The following is a 14,351-nucleotide window of genomic DNA, read 5'->3' on the forward strand; positions in this document are numbered from 1 at the left end:
CCAAAATAGAGCTCTTAGCAAAATCCCGAAATTGCCCTAGTCAGGAACCCACACGGGCCGCGGGGAATCTTACGCGGGCCGCGGGCTCTGACGGGTATTTTTGGGCTTCTTCAAGTTTTGGGCCCCCACAGCTAATCCATTGGCCCAGTTCGAATCCAATCAACTCCTAGCCCATTTTTCTTCAATATTTCTTCAATTAAAGCCCAATTTGCTTATCCACATCACTCTAAACTTCCGCAAACTCCCAAATATTGATCTTGCACACTCAAGAATTCTCCCGCGTCTTTCAAATTTAAAGCTCAATTCTTCCAAGACTTCAAGCAATTGACAAGTCCACCCCATGAATCACCTTTATAGTCATCAAGCACGAGATCCCCAATTCCTTTCAAGCCCAATCGCCTCCCAAGAGTGCCGCCCCGCTAGTTTCCAAGAAAATCTGCAATAATGCTCAAGAAACTAGAAAGTACCTCGAAATGGTCATAAAAATAACAAAAGGGAAAATATGCATAGAAGTTAACTAAAATGCGAATGAAATGTACTAAAATAAACTATAAAAAGAAGTAAATAAAATGAAGTTATCACGTGTCCTCTAGATAAGGGATTATATATTCCTCCATTCTCAAGATATCGTATAGACAAAAGACATGAATTTCAATCATTCTCTCTATACTGTTTCCCGACTTCCGATATATGACGACTGATAACAGACTACAATTGAACACATCAACTTAGTTCGGCTTGGCCAAGCGCTTAGGTGTCATCACTAAATCATCAAGAGGCCCACAAATATCGCTTTTATCCCACTTTGAGTAAAAGGAATGGATAAACTTTGACTCATATGTTTGCTTGCATTTACTGATCGAATCATACACAACAATAAGTTTTATAACACCAAGTTACTGGTGCGTTTACTTATTATCAATGTGCAACCGACCAACAAATAACAACTCACATGTCTCGGTTTCAAAAATATACAATATTATCGTCTCACTAATCACTCGTGATAAATCTATGAAGTGATCCAAGTGAGCGTGGGTTTAATCCAATACTCTAATCTTATCAAAGCACTCATGAACTCTGCAGCAAACTTGTGCTATGTCTAAACACTTCAGACAATCTACAGACAGATTCATGACAGTCTTTATTCATACCTACTCCCAACGTATGACTGACTGTGGATGTTTGAATAACCTAGTTATTCTGGAAGTCAAAACATGCAAACTGAAACATAATAATAATACTTAATCCTATATGGCCTCAAACTTGTGAGAGTAAATAAAACACTTCTATTTAACCACCATATTGATTACTTATTATTATCGTTTACTGTTTTAGAAAATCAACTTATTACTCAAATTACAACAATAGTTGTCCCATGCATAAAGCATGCACACTATGTTTACTATGGTCCTTACTTTGTGAAATAGATCAATTGAAAAACCTTTTCAATGATGCTCATTTCACAATTCCCAATCCTTATCATTAGTGTAAGAACACAAGGTTCTTTGCTACTATTAGAATATGCTAGATTCTAACATCTTATGCAACGATCCTTTCATAAAGTCATAGCACAAAAGTCACCAAGACTTGGCTAATGAAATTACAAAGTACTCTCTCAGAAATTGTTGCAAGACAATTCCATAGACGTGAAGTCTCACATTCAAAGTACATTCCTTTGAACATCCTTCTTGCATAAAAGTTTCTAATCTAGACATAGACTCTCAACATCCAACTTCCAATATGGAAACATTTCCATATTTGCCAAATGACAACTCATTCTTAATAGAATCTTATCTAGTCATAATAATGCCAATATGGTCCATCCAATACCATACTTCCAACTACTCACAAGCGACCAATCCTCAGCGAACTTTGGATCGTCCTTTGATAGTTGTTTAATTATTTTAGTCAAAACTGATTCTAATCCTTTTTCCCACTTAATGCGCTAGACATTTGGAAAATTTTAGAAAGGTCAAATATTATAACATTTGCAATCGATCCTATACCCGAAGCGTATAGGACACGATGCATAATGTCTTACATAAAGATATGATACTTTACCAATCTTTTGCCATAATATTTTATGTGTCATGTTCTCACAATTCGAACTATGAAGAGGGATGCCGTAATCATAATCGAATTTTAAGAACACACAATGTATCCTTTGACTGAAAATATTAAAATTTCTCAATCTAAGCTTTAGATTTTGAAACGAAGTATAATATTCTCTCCCTTAATTATATTAAAACAACTTTTCAACCCATGCAACTTTGCAAATTGAATCTTTGTTTTTCTATAATTAATATTGCTAACTTGCAATACTCGCCATAATAATCATACAAGCATAACACTTATGCTCCCACTATCATGATGATTATTATCATATAAGCATAACACTTATGCTCCCACTAGCTTTGACATGTATTCAGAAAACAAATGAACTTTTAGAAAACAATGCCTATTGAATTTCTGAAATTCATATTTCTAATACCAGATGCTTCGATAAGCCTTTATCTAGGCTTCTTAACCTTATACACCTTTGTCTTAGATAGCTCATATGTGTGTTTAAACAATTCAGAACTTATGTTACTAAGTTCCAAATGTTGAAACTAATTGCCAAATCTCATAATTCGAACTATGGAAAGGGATGCCGTAACCATAATCGAATTTTGAGAATAAAATTTTCACAATCGATATCTTCTTAAAATCTCTTTTAGTGAAAACATTTCCTCACAGTCATTTTCATGAAGGAGGGAATCTTATGACACTTAGATTTTATGGTGTATGAGTTCCTATCCATGTGAATTTGCCAAAACCAAGGTTTGCGACAAATCCAAACTCATATGGACTGAACTTTCTTAATCTTGATTTCTTGCCTTATGGTAACACGAGTGCCCACCATGTCTTCCAAGTAGTTTAGTAACTTGTCCTTACATATCAATGTACTTTCCATCGACTAAGGCTCTAGTATGCATTCAAATGAGAACTCATAGAACTCACATACGCAATTAACTCAATTGGAATGGCACAAAAACAAAATAATGTCAGCACGATAGGTTGCAAACCTCAAGTCGTGTGCTAGTGATGATCGATAAGGTATATTCTTGATTTGTTCTTGAAACCTTTCAAGACCATTAAGACTCCCACTGACTCCTTGACATATAAGATTCTCTTGTCAAGAAACATTTCTTGACAAAGCAAATATTCAAGAGTTAGTGTAGTTCTTATCAAGACAAAACACTTCACAAATTGGTCCTAGTTGGTCTTTGTCTTATCCAAGACATCACAACTTACCAATTTCTAATGTGCAAGAACAAGAAAACTTTTCCAAATTCCACATTTGATGAGTGTTATAAACCTACTTAAGACTTTTCACTCAATGTCACAATCTTGGAGTATGACTCTAAGACTTGATATTGGAACGAAGTATGATTGACTCTTTGATTTAACCATTTCTACAATTCTCGATTCCTCTTCTTAGATATGCAAATGCACTAAGACTCACTTAGAGGATGAACTGAGATATGGTTCTTAATCATTAAGACTTCATCATAAAACACAATAAAAGGTACTCTCCCTTCTTCTTAGAATGGAGAAACTTTTATCTTTCTGCCTTCTTGATTCTTCTTATTCGTTCTGCTATTGATTGAAACTATTTCAGTTAACTCAGAATTATACTCAATCTTATAAGTATAACCATATTTACTAAACTTTAGTAAATCATGACGAATATCTTTGTCACTCTTGTGGTAGACTTGATCAACGTACGACCTAGTGTACTCGATCTCCTAGTCCTTCAATTGACACTTTGTCAAAGAATTAGTCTAAATTTCCCAAATGTGAAAGTTTTTCATTCATCATACAATACACATTGCATGATTCCAAGTTTCTGTCCAATTGAAACTTGGGTGATGAGAAACTCTCCCTATTTGGTAAACTTTTGATATGTCCACAAATAACATAATTAAGAATCAAATCCATTGTTGCTAATAATAGAAACATTCAAACATCAATTTTTCGTACATGCCATCGCAAGGATAAATAAATAAGATAAAATCAAAATTCATTTTATTGTGGAAAAAATTTGTCCTTACAATGCAATTCAATTGAAAAACTATGTTATTACATATTTCTTAACAATCTATTCTAGCTCCAAGTAGTAGCTCAAGAATCCATTCTTCAAGTAATGCAATCGAAATCCATTTCTTCATGATTAGATTCAGCTCACTTCTTCCCTCAAGCTTCCTCTCTTTTCTTCGATCCTACAAAACATCAAAATGTAATCTTATCACATCATGTATTAAGAATCTAGAATAGGAACTCAAAAGAGTTAGATAATGGATTTTACCTGAAGCAGAGCCAAACGTCTTGACTCTCCCATCTCTTAGATCTCTCAGGTAGTTAGGGCAGCTTCATCTCCAATGCCCCTTCTCTTGGCAATAAAAGCAAATGGACTCCTTTGGCACAGCACATCGGACAATCACAAACTTAGTTCTTTCTGCACTTCCAATGTTGCCAGTGTCCATTGAAGTTTGGGAGTTTGATTCACCAGACAAGTTTGCTTGACCAACACGCCAAATCATTGTTGATTCAGCAGCTATAAGCAAATAGGTGAGATTAATGAGGGTCACGTCGTGATCCATCACATAGTACTCTCTAACGAACTTACTATATGATTCAGGAAGTGACTGAAGAACCCAGTCAGCAGCCAACTCGCTTGAAATCTCGACACCCAACATGCTTAACCTATCAATGTATGACTTCATCTCTAAGACGTGTGCACACACAGGTTTCCCATCTTCGTGTTTACTTACCAAAAGGGCTTGAGTGAGCTTGAACTTTTCAAGCCTTTGAACTTGTGGGTCAGGGAGAACGATTGGAGGAGGTGGAGGAAGTGAAGCATGACTCTCATTTCCTTGATCGTATCTCGGAACGTCATCTTCATTTGGAAAGCTTGTTCCAAAGGACTTGGGAAGACCATTGTAAGATTCAGACATCTACAAAACGGGAGAAAATTCAAGTTATGTTGATTAGAATTCTTGATGTAACACCCAAATGAAACATCAAGCTAGGATCCAACACAATATTCTACAACCTAGAAAAGGGATGTCGTAATCTAGTTGCAAAATATTTGAAGGTAGGTAAATGACGATTTACCAATTTCCACCATGAAAAACGAAAAGGAAGATTAAGTTTTAAATGAATTGAAACTCCTAGATCTTTTGAGATTCATTGAACTTTTCAATGGCATGTTTAATCTCGATTATGCCCTACTATTTGTGACTGGGATGCCGAGGATCACAAACAAGGTGTGAATAACCATACGAATCACGTGGTGCACCCAATGATACTATCACCTAATCAATGTGCCGGTTAGCCACACACGCTCCATTGATCTATGACAAACATCGAGTCACCCTTCGCTACCAATGTCATCCCCAAATTAGTGTGCCGGTTAACCACACACGCTCCACTAACGTTTGACAGGGGTACGAAGTGTAATTCTATGGATTAGCATACAATTTCACATTTTTCCTAAAGTAACTATGATTTGGGAATTTGAAAAAGCATTTAGTTACTTTGTACTTCATTATACTTATAATGGAAGGTTTCTGTCCTATCCTACCCATTCGGCTAACGACCCTCCACTAGTCAAGAGTGCGGTGGGTAAGAGTGGATACCCATTCAATCGCCATTTTATAGGCAATTTCCTTAAACACCCCTTATAGACCAGCTTCGTGAATGAGGCCTACTAACGGTAAGACTGACTGTTTACTCATATATAATACTAGACTTTTAATGTTATATATAGTATAGGGTGTATTTTACACTTTTAAAATACTAGGTGGTTTAACTTAGTAAATTATACTTTTAATTTAATTAAATGTAAACCAAAAACTTTATGGGTTTATTAAATCACTTTTAATTATACACTTTAAATAATTAACAAAACCATAAGGGTGTTATTCGAACTTTTCAAATTACTAGGGTTTTAGAATTTAACATTTCAAAATTAAACTTATAATCAACTTTTAAATTCCAAAACTTGAGGGCATGTTTTGAAACATTTCAAAACATTAGGATCAAATAACAAATAATTCAAATTAAACAATTAATTTCATAATTATCTACATTTGACCTAATCTTATTTTAGTCATTAGATAATTACCAAATAACTTTAAATAATCTATATTTATCACATAAACAACCAATATTTAAAAGATTTGAAATTATCTATTGTTTTGGCAAGGATAAACATATAATTAAGATAAAATTCGGATTTTAGCTTCATAAAACAATTTAAGCATCAAATCCAAGTCAAAACAGCAGCTAAATCCCGAAATACCCTCTGCCTGACGCACTAACTCGCCGAGTCAAACCTGAACTCGCCGAGTCCAGATACTGACTCGCCGAGTTGTGTCGGGCAGAGGCAAAAAACTCGTTTTTAAGCAAACAAAACAGTTAAGCATCACATACAACTGAAACCAATCAAGGCTAATAAACTTAGATCTAACATATTATAAACTGAATTAGGGTTTAAAGAATTACCTTTGATTGTTATATAGCAATAACAATCAATGCCTTGCTTGGATTGGCCTTAGAAAGCTTAGTGCCTCAAGTGCTGCACATCTAATGGAGTCACAAACACCTTATGCAACTTGGATGAAGAGGAGAAGAAAGGAGGCTGCCAAAAACGACTAGAAACCCTAGAGAATCAGTTGTCCACATTTTTGGGGCCTAAGGGGTCCTTTATATACTTGTGTGGGTTGCTAGGGTTTCAGTCAAAACCCTAATGGACAGCTTAAACTATAAGCAGCCCATGGAACCTTCTGGATAAGGCCATGGACGAAAATATGATGGGCTCCCATCATAATTTCGTTCACCCCTTGTTCCTTTAGCATTCCTTAGCCTAATAACTCAATTATCCAATAATTGCAGTCCAGTCCCCTAAATTTAATTAATCTCTTTTAGCCACAAAATTAATTCTTAATTAATTCTTGACTAATATTAATGAAACAATATGATTTCCCCTTTAATATATTATTCTCATAATATATTAATAAATCATATTTAAACCTCTCTCTCCTTAATTCATCCTACATATTGCAATGGTGAAGGCAACCCAAAAGGACCATGCTCATAATCGGGTCAAGTACATACCAAAATAGTTATGGACTTAGACACTAATCCAACACCTTACGCACGTTGTTTATTCTGCCCCAAACTGTATTCCTTTTACCCATTGGTATAGTCACTCCTAGCCCCCCATGATCCCCATAAATGCAAGTAATAACCTTTTTCCAAATTCCTTATGTATCATCTTTATAGCGCCACCACCACTTCGTGATAAGAGCAAGGTTACACGCTCGTAAGCTTCCAATCTCTTAGACCCCTAAAGCTTTGGAGTTCATGGTTTTCTGCCACACAGTCAAGGTGATCTTCCTTTGATCCGAGGAAGTACCCTAAAGGAACCCGTTACAGATATTTTCGAGCTTTGAAATTACCTTTTTAGGGACTTTAAAAGGCGAAAAGAGAAATGTTCCAAGGCTACCAAGAACAGACCTTATCAAGGTTAATCTCCCTCCTATGGAAAGAGTTCTCACTTTCCACATCGAATTTTTTTTTGGAACTTGTCAATAAGAGGAACCCACGTTGATACATTAAAAGACTTCCCACCCACCGACATACCAAGATAATATAACAGAAGTTCGCCTTCATGACGCTTCAACGATCGAGCCATAGAAGATACATCTTGTGTATTGAATGTCAAACTAAGGTACTTTCTTTTGTCTATTTTTTGTGATTTGATGAGAAAACACTTTGTTTCTACTATAATTACATGGATTATAAAATTTATTAATTGGATAAAAGTGTAAATTTCCCTTCAGTGACTTGAAGTTTGAACTCGGTTTACTAAGGTTGTAACACCCCGATTCCCAGGTATAAATTTTAAAGTTCTATATTCATTATTAGAGACCTTGGAGTTGTACCAGCTATAAAGGAGCCTATAGAGATTTTCTGTGATAGTAAAAGTGCAGTTGCCTTAGCCAAGGAACCAAGGGATCACGAAAGATCCAGACTCATCGACAGAAAATACCATTTCATTAGACATCGAATAGAAGAAGGACTCATCGTGGCAAAGAGGGTATCATCGGATGAGAACTCAGCAGATCCCCTCACGAAGGGACTGGGTGGGGTTAAGCATCTTTAGCATGCGAGGCGCATAGGGCTAAAGGATGATATTAGTTTGGAAATTAGATAGATTTTGAAATTTGTAAAGTGTAATTGACATCTGATGATAAATAAAAGTTGTTGTTTATTTATGAGTAAGTCGTTGCTATCTTTTGTTAATCGTTTACTATCATTTCATTTTGCATGTTTTGACTTCCAGAATAATTATGTTATGGTATATCATATTATTCAAATTCTCCACAGTCGGTCATATGTCGGAAGTAGATATGAATCAAGACTGTCATGAGGTTGGCTTGTAGATGTCTAAGTCGTTAGACATAGCAAGAGTTGCCACAACACTTCATGAGTACTCATAAGTTCTGAGTATTGGATTCAACCCACGCTCACTTGTATCACTTCATGGAATTTATCTTGAGTGATCGTGAGACGGTAATATCATATAAATCTTCAAACCTAGAGATATGATTTGTTGACTATGAGTTGGTTATACATTGATTGCACGAAAATGCATTGGTAACTCGATGTTATAAAATGTGCCTTTGTGTATGATTCAACAAGTAGTAGAACAAACACATGAGTCGAAGTTTATCTGTTCCTTCTTGGATTAGAAGTGATATTTGGGCCCCTCAATGATTTTGTTTTGACCTATGTACCGGGCCCGGTCAGAACTAAATTGATGTGTTCGATTAAGTTCTTTGTCAAACAAATCGGAAATCAGGGAACAAACTGCTGGAAAATAAGTAAGACATTGTTCCATGTATTTGTCCAGCTGATATCTAGAACAGAGGATTATATGATCACTTATCTTAAATGACATATCATCATCATCTCAGTTCTGCGAGACCTTGAAAGAGCTACGATTGCTGATCGGTTCCTAAAGTCATACTTGTAGTTATAGTTATTAGACTTATAAAAGTGGGAGACTGTTGGATTAGGTATCTAAGTTCATAACTATATCTGGTATGTACTTGACCCGGTTGGCATGGTCCATTTGGGTTGCATGGCATTGCAACACTTGGATAGACTAAATGAGAGAAAGGACACTTAAGGTTTATTAATATATTATAAGTTCTAATATATTAATAATATTATTTAATTAGTATTGATCAAGAATTAATTTGGAATTAACTAAGTGATCAAAAGGAGACTAAATAAATATATGGGGTTGATTTTGTAAATCATCTATTCTTGTATAGTGGGCTAATGATCCATGGTTTATATGAATTGGGATAAAACCCATAAGGTTCTACATGGATAGTCCATGGTTATAAACCTATGGATCATGGATTATGAAAAGCCATGTAAATTAGGGTTTACATGGTGTAACCCTACTTGTGACACCACTATAAAAGGACCCCATGGGCTACCAAAATCGGATACTAAGTGAAGAACTAAGAGGGCTAGCCAATTTTGTGATCAAGTGCATTTCTCTTAAGGTTATTCCAAGTGTTGTGGTGTTGTGTGAGACATTTGAGACATCACACTTGAGGTGCTAGGCTCACAAGGTTCTCAATGAATCCAAGCAACAAAACGGTATGTTCTTCTACTAGCATTTATGTTTCAAAGTACCCCATGCCATGCTAGATAGGTTAAGAACCTTGGACAATCAAATTTGCTTGTATCTTAGTAAAACATAAATCCAAGGTTTCTAGGGTTGCATGTATACCTTAGGAGTGTTAGAATGCTCAAAACCCTTCAGTGACAACTATGCACTCACTTGTTAAAGTGATGACTCCAAACTCAGACAACGCTTCGCTTCTAACAATTTTATTTTCCTTCGACGAAACAATGGAGTTTAGCGAAGAACCGGGCTCTGCGTAGGCAGAACTTCTGAGCCGAAAGCTCTTCTTTTGGGGCCTTCTGGCACTCCGGGACTCACTACTAACTCCTAAGAAGGGCTAGAGAAAAGCCTTGAGGCTTTGGGAGTGTTTGGGAGAAGAGAAGTGGAAAAGTGTGAAGAAATGGGATGATTTGCACCTCTATTTATAGGCTGGAAATAACTCAACACATCGTGTTAATAAGCCTAACACATAATGTTGGGGTTCCAGTTGTCATCATCTGATGGCAAGGTGTGGGGAAGAAGTAGTCGCTCAGATCGCGCCACGTGTCACTCGCAAATTACTCTAAAAACTAATTCTCTTCTAAAATCCGTAACTTTCGCATATGAGCTCCATTTTTGACGTTCTTTATATTCACGTGTTGGTATCGACAGGATCTACAACTTTCATTTAGACTTCTTCGGCTAATTTTGACTTTATTTTTAAACTTATATTTTAACATACTTAGACAGATAAAGTCCGTTAAAAGTTCATAACTTTGTCATCCGACGTCCGTTTTCGTCTGTCTTTTTTTATCGTTGAGCTCCTATTAATGAGATCTTCAATTCTCATTTAGGTTGTGTCGGCTAAAAATCGATCGATCTAAAATTCGTTTTTCGGGATGTGCACTGCTATGTTAAATCTTAGAAAAATCATAACTTCCTTATATGAAGTCAGATTTGGACGTTATTTATATGCACGATTTCGGTTTAACGTCTACTACAACTTTTGTTTATATCAATAAGGCTAAAAAGTTGTTTATCAATTAAATTACGCGGTATTGTGTCGGTTTAGCCGTAAAAATTCGACGGATCATAACTTATTTGTTATAAGTCGGATTTCAACTTTCTTTATATGCATGGAACCCTTGTGACATATACTATAACTTGGTTAAGATTATTTATTCTAAATAATATTCTATCAAAAATTCATTTTTGACGCTTATTGTCTTTAAATTGACTAGCCCGAATCTGCAGACGTTAAATATAATTCTATGGTATTCATGCCACTGTTTTCCTATTGTAAATTAACGTTTAAAATGAACTTGGATGAAAATGTTGGATTAGTGTCCAAGTACATACCAAAAAAGTCCATAACCATTTTGGTATGTACTTGACCCGATGGTGCATGGTCCTTTTGGGTTACATTCACCAAAGCAACTTGATAGGATGAATTATGGAGAGAGAGGGTTAATTATGATTTATTAATATATTATGAGAATAATATATTAAAGGAGAAATCATATTGTTTAATTAATATTAGTCAAGAATTAATTGATAGTTAGTTTTGTGGCTAAAAGAGATTAATTAAACTTAAGGGACTGGAACTGTAATTATAAGATAATTGCAATTGGGCTATGGATTACTTAATAATATATAGGTTGGACGAATTCTATGGGGAAGCCCATTAGAAATCGTCCAAGGGATATACAAAAGGAATCCATGGGCTGCTTAGGGCTTAAGCAGTCAGATTAGGGTTTCCTAGTTGAAAACCCTAATAGCCTACATGTATATATAGCACCCTTAAGCCCCAAAAACGGGGTGAAGAGTTCCACTAGGGTTTCTGGACGTTGGTAGCCTCTTCTCTCCTTGTTCTTCATCCTCTTGCTCTTGGTGTTTGTAAGCCATTAGAGGAGTGACAATTGTGACTCTAAGCTTTCTAAAGTCATTACAAGGAGGATTTGAGATTGTTATTCCTACATAACAATCAAAGGTAGTTCTCTAAGCCCTAATTTCAGTTTATAATATGTTAGATCTAAGATTGTAAGTCTTGGATACATTGCATGTATAATAGAGAAACCTAGATCCAAGCATTAGGGTTTGTATGAGCACATAGGATGTTCTTATGGCTAAAACCCATCAGTGGTATCAGAGCCTTGATTGGTTTCTGTTGTATGTGATGCTATGTTGAATTATTTACTGAAAATCAAAATTTGGCCTTCTGTTCGAACTGACTCGGCGATTCTGCCCTACTCGGCGAGTTCCAATGTGTGACTTGGCGAGTCGGAGCGTCAGACAGAGGGAATTTCGGATTTTTTTGCTGTTTTTGCTTAAGGATAATTATCATATTCGTTTTAAACTTATAAAATACGATTTTTAATGTTTCTAAAAGATTATCCTTGCCAAAACACATGATAATTACTAATTGATTAGATAATAACTTCCTTATATGATTAAAGATTGATTATTTGTATTAATTGGGTAACTTATCTTGCAAGAAATCGAAATTAGGTCAAATATAGATAATGACAAAATTAATTGTTTAATTTCTATTATTTGTTATTTGATCCTTGTGTTGTGAAAAAGTTTCATTTGAGCCCATGTGAATTTTATGGTTTAATTTGAACTTAAAAGTTTTGTTTTGAAATTTAAATAGTTGAAACCCTAATGTTTTGAAATGTTTCAAAACTTTCCCTAAAGTTTTTGAATTCAAAAGTTGATTAAAAGTTAATTTAGAAATGTTAAATTCTAAAACCCTAGTATTGTTTTGAAAAGTTCAAATCACACCCTTATGGTTTTATTAATTAATTAAAGTGTATAATTAAAAGAGATTTAATAAATCCATAAAGTTTTGGTTTACAATTTAATTAAATTAAATGTATAATTATTAAATTTGACCACATAGTATTTTAAAAGTGTAAAATACACCCTATACTATATATAACATTAAAAGTCTAATATTATATATATGTATGAGTAAAAGTCAGTCTTACCGTTAGTAGGCCTCATTCACGAAGCTGATCTATAAGGGGTGTTTAAGGAAATTGCCTATAAAATGGCGATTGAATGGGTATCCACTCTTACCCACCACACTCTTGACTAGTGGAGGGTCGTTAGCCGAACGGGTAGGATAGGACAGAAACCTTCCATTATAAGTATAATAAAGTACAAAAGTAACTAAATGTTTTACAAATTACCAATCTTAGTTACTTTAGGCAAAAGTGAATTGATGCAATTCCATGAAATTACACTTTGTACCCTTGCGAAGACGTTAGTGGAGCGTGTGTGGTTAACCGACACACTAAATGGTTCTAAGCTGTAACGACCAAAATTTCAAAACAATTAACACTTTTCAAAAACAACCCATTTTATTAACGTTGTTACAAAAAGGTTTTCAATACATTATTTAACAGGGTATTTCCCAGGTTCATTTCATAAAACACCAACGCGAGGAACGGTACGATCACGCCTTTGCCTTGCCACTGACTCCTGAGAACCTGAAAACATAAAACCACAACTGTAAGCCCGAAAGCTTAGTGAGATACCCCCAATATACCAACCACATATACGCCCTTCTACAAATACTCTGATCACATAACCCTGGTTACCTACTCAACTTGATCCCGGCCTGCTCCCAGGCCTCCACAATCAAATGCCCTAGGTCTGCATCCCGCCCCGCATGCCCGACACTCGCTCCTATCAGCCTATACTCAGGGCTGACAGAACACTGCTGAATCCCAACAGCTAAGCACCCTCAATACTCATCGATCTCCCAGAGAATTCTCCAATTCTCCCCCACTTAAAGCACTAACTAACAACCACCGGTCGCCATCAACGACCTTCCAGAACAACCCTGCACAAAGAAAACACTTACACACTGACTGCTTCCCACAAGCATAAACAACCCTCAGCAAAACACATCTCCTCACTGATCAATCCGCTCAAAAAAAGAATCCGATCTCCAATTATCCATTCCACGACTGCAGATGCTACCCGACATTCAACCCAATGCCGCATCTCCACTAATAACCCTCACGAATGATAACCAACGATAGCACAAAACACCAAACTATAATCATACCAAACCCTCAGGGAACAACGGATACCAAGACGAAAACCCGAAACACGAATCCATAACCATGCCAAACCCTCAAGGAACAACGGATACCAAGACGAAAACCCGAAACACGAATCCATAACCATGCCAAACCCTCAAGGAACAACGGATACCAAGACGAAAACCCGAAACACGAATCCATAACCATGCCAAACCCTCAAGGAACAACGGATACCAAGACGAAAACCCGAGACACAAATCCATAACCAAAACCTCAACCCACAAAACAACGAATGCCGCATCGAAATCCACACAAAGATACCAGTACAAACAATGCACCACAATAATCGCAAGATAACAAGACATCAAGAAAGAAACATACCCGCAGCTACCTCTGGCACTGGTCCGACCTCCTCTGCCGCAAGCTGATAAGCACGACCCCGAGCCCTTGGGGGCTCCGCTCCATCCTGACCTCCTCCTGAAATCCTCAAGGTGGCCGGTGCTGGAGCCTGCACCGGTCCTGTGGAGAGCTGTGGATACTTGACCCTCATATGTCCAACCTGA

The sequence above is a fragment of the Lactuca serriola genome, chromosome 5 (genome assembly GCF_051521515.1).
Source record: "Lactuca serriola cultivar US96UC23 chromosome 5, Lser_US96UC23_V15, whole genome shotgun sequence".
NCBI lineage: Eukaryota > Viridiplantae > Streptophyta > Magnoliopsida > Asterales > Asteraceae > Lactuca > Lactuca serriola.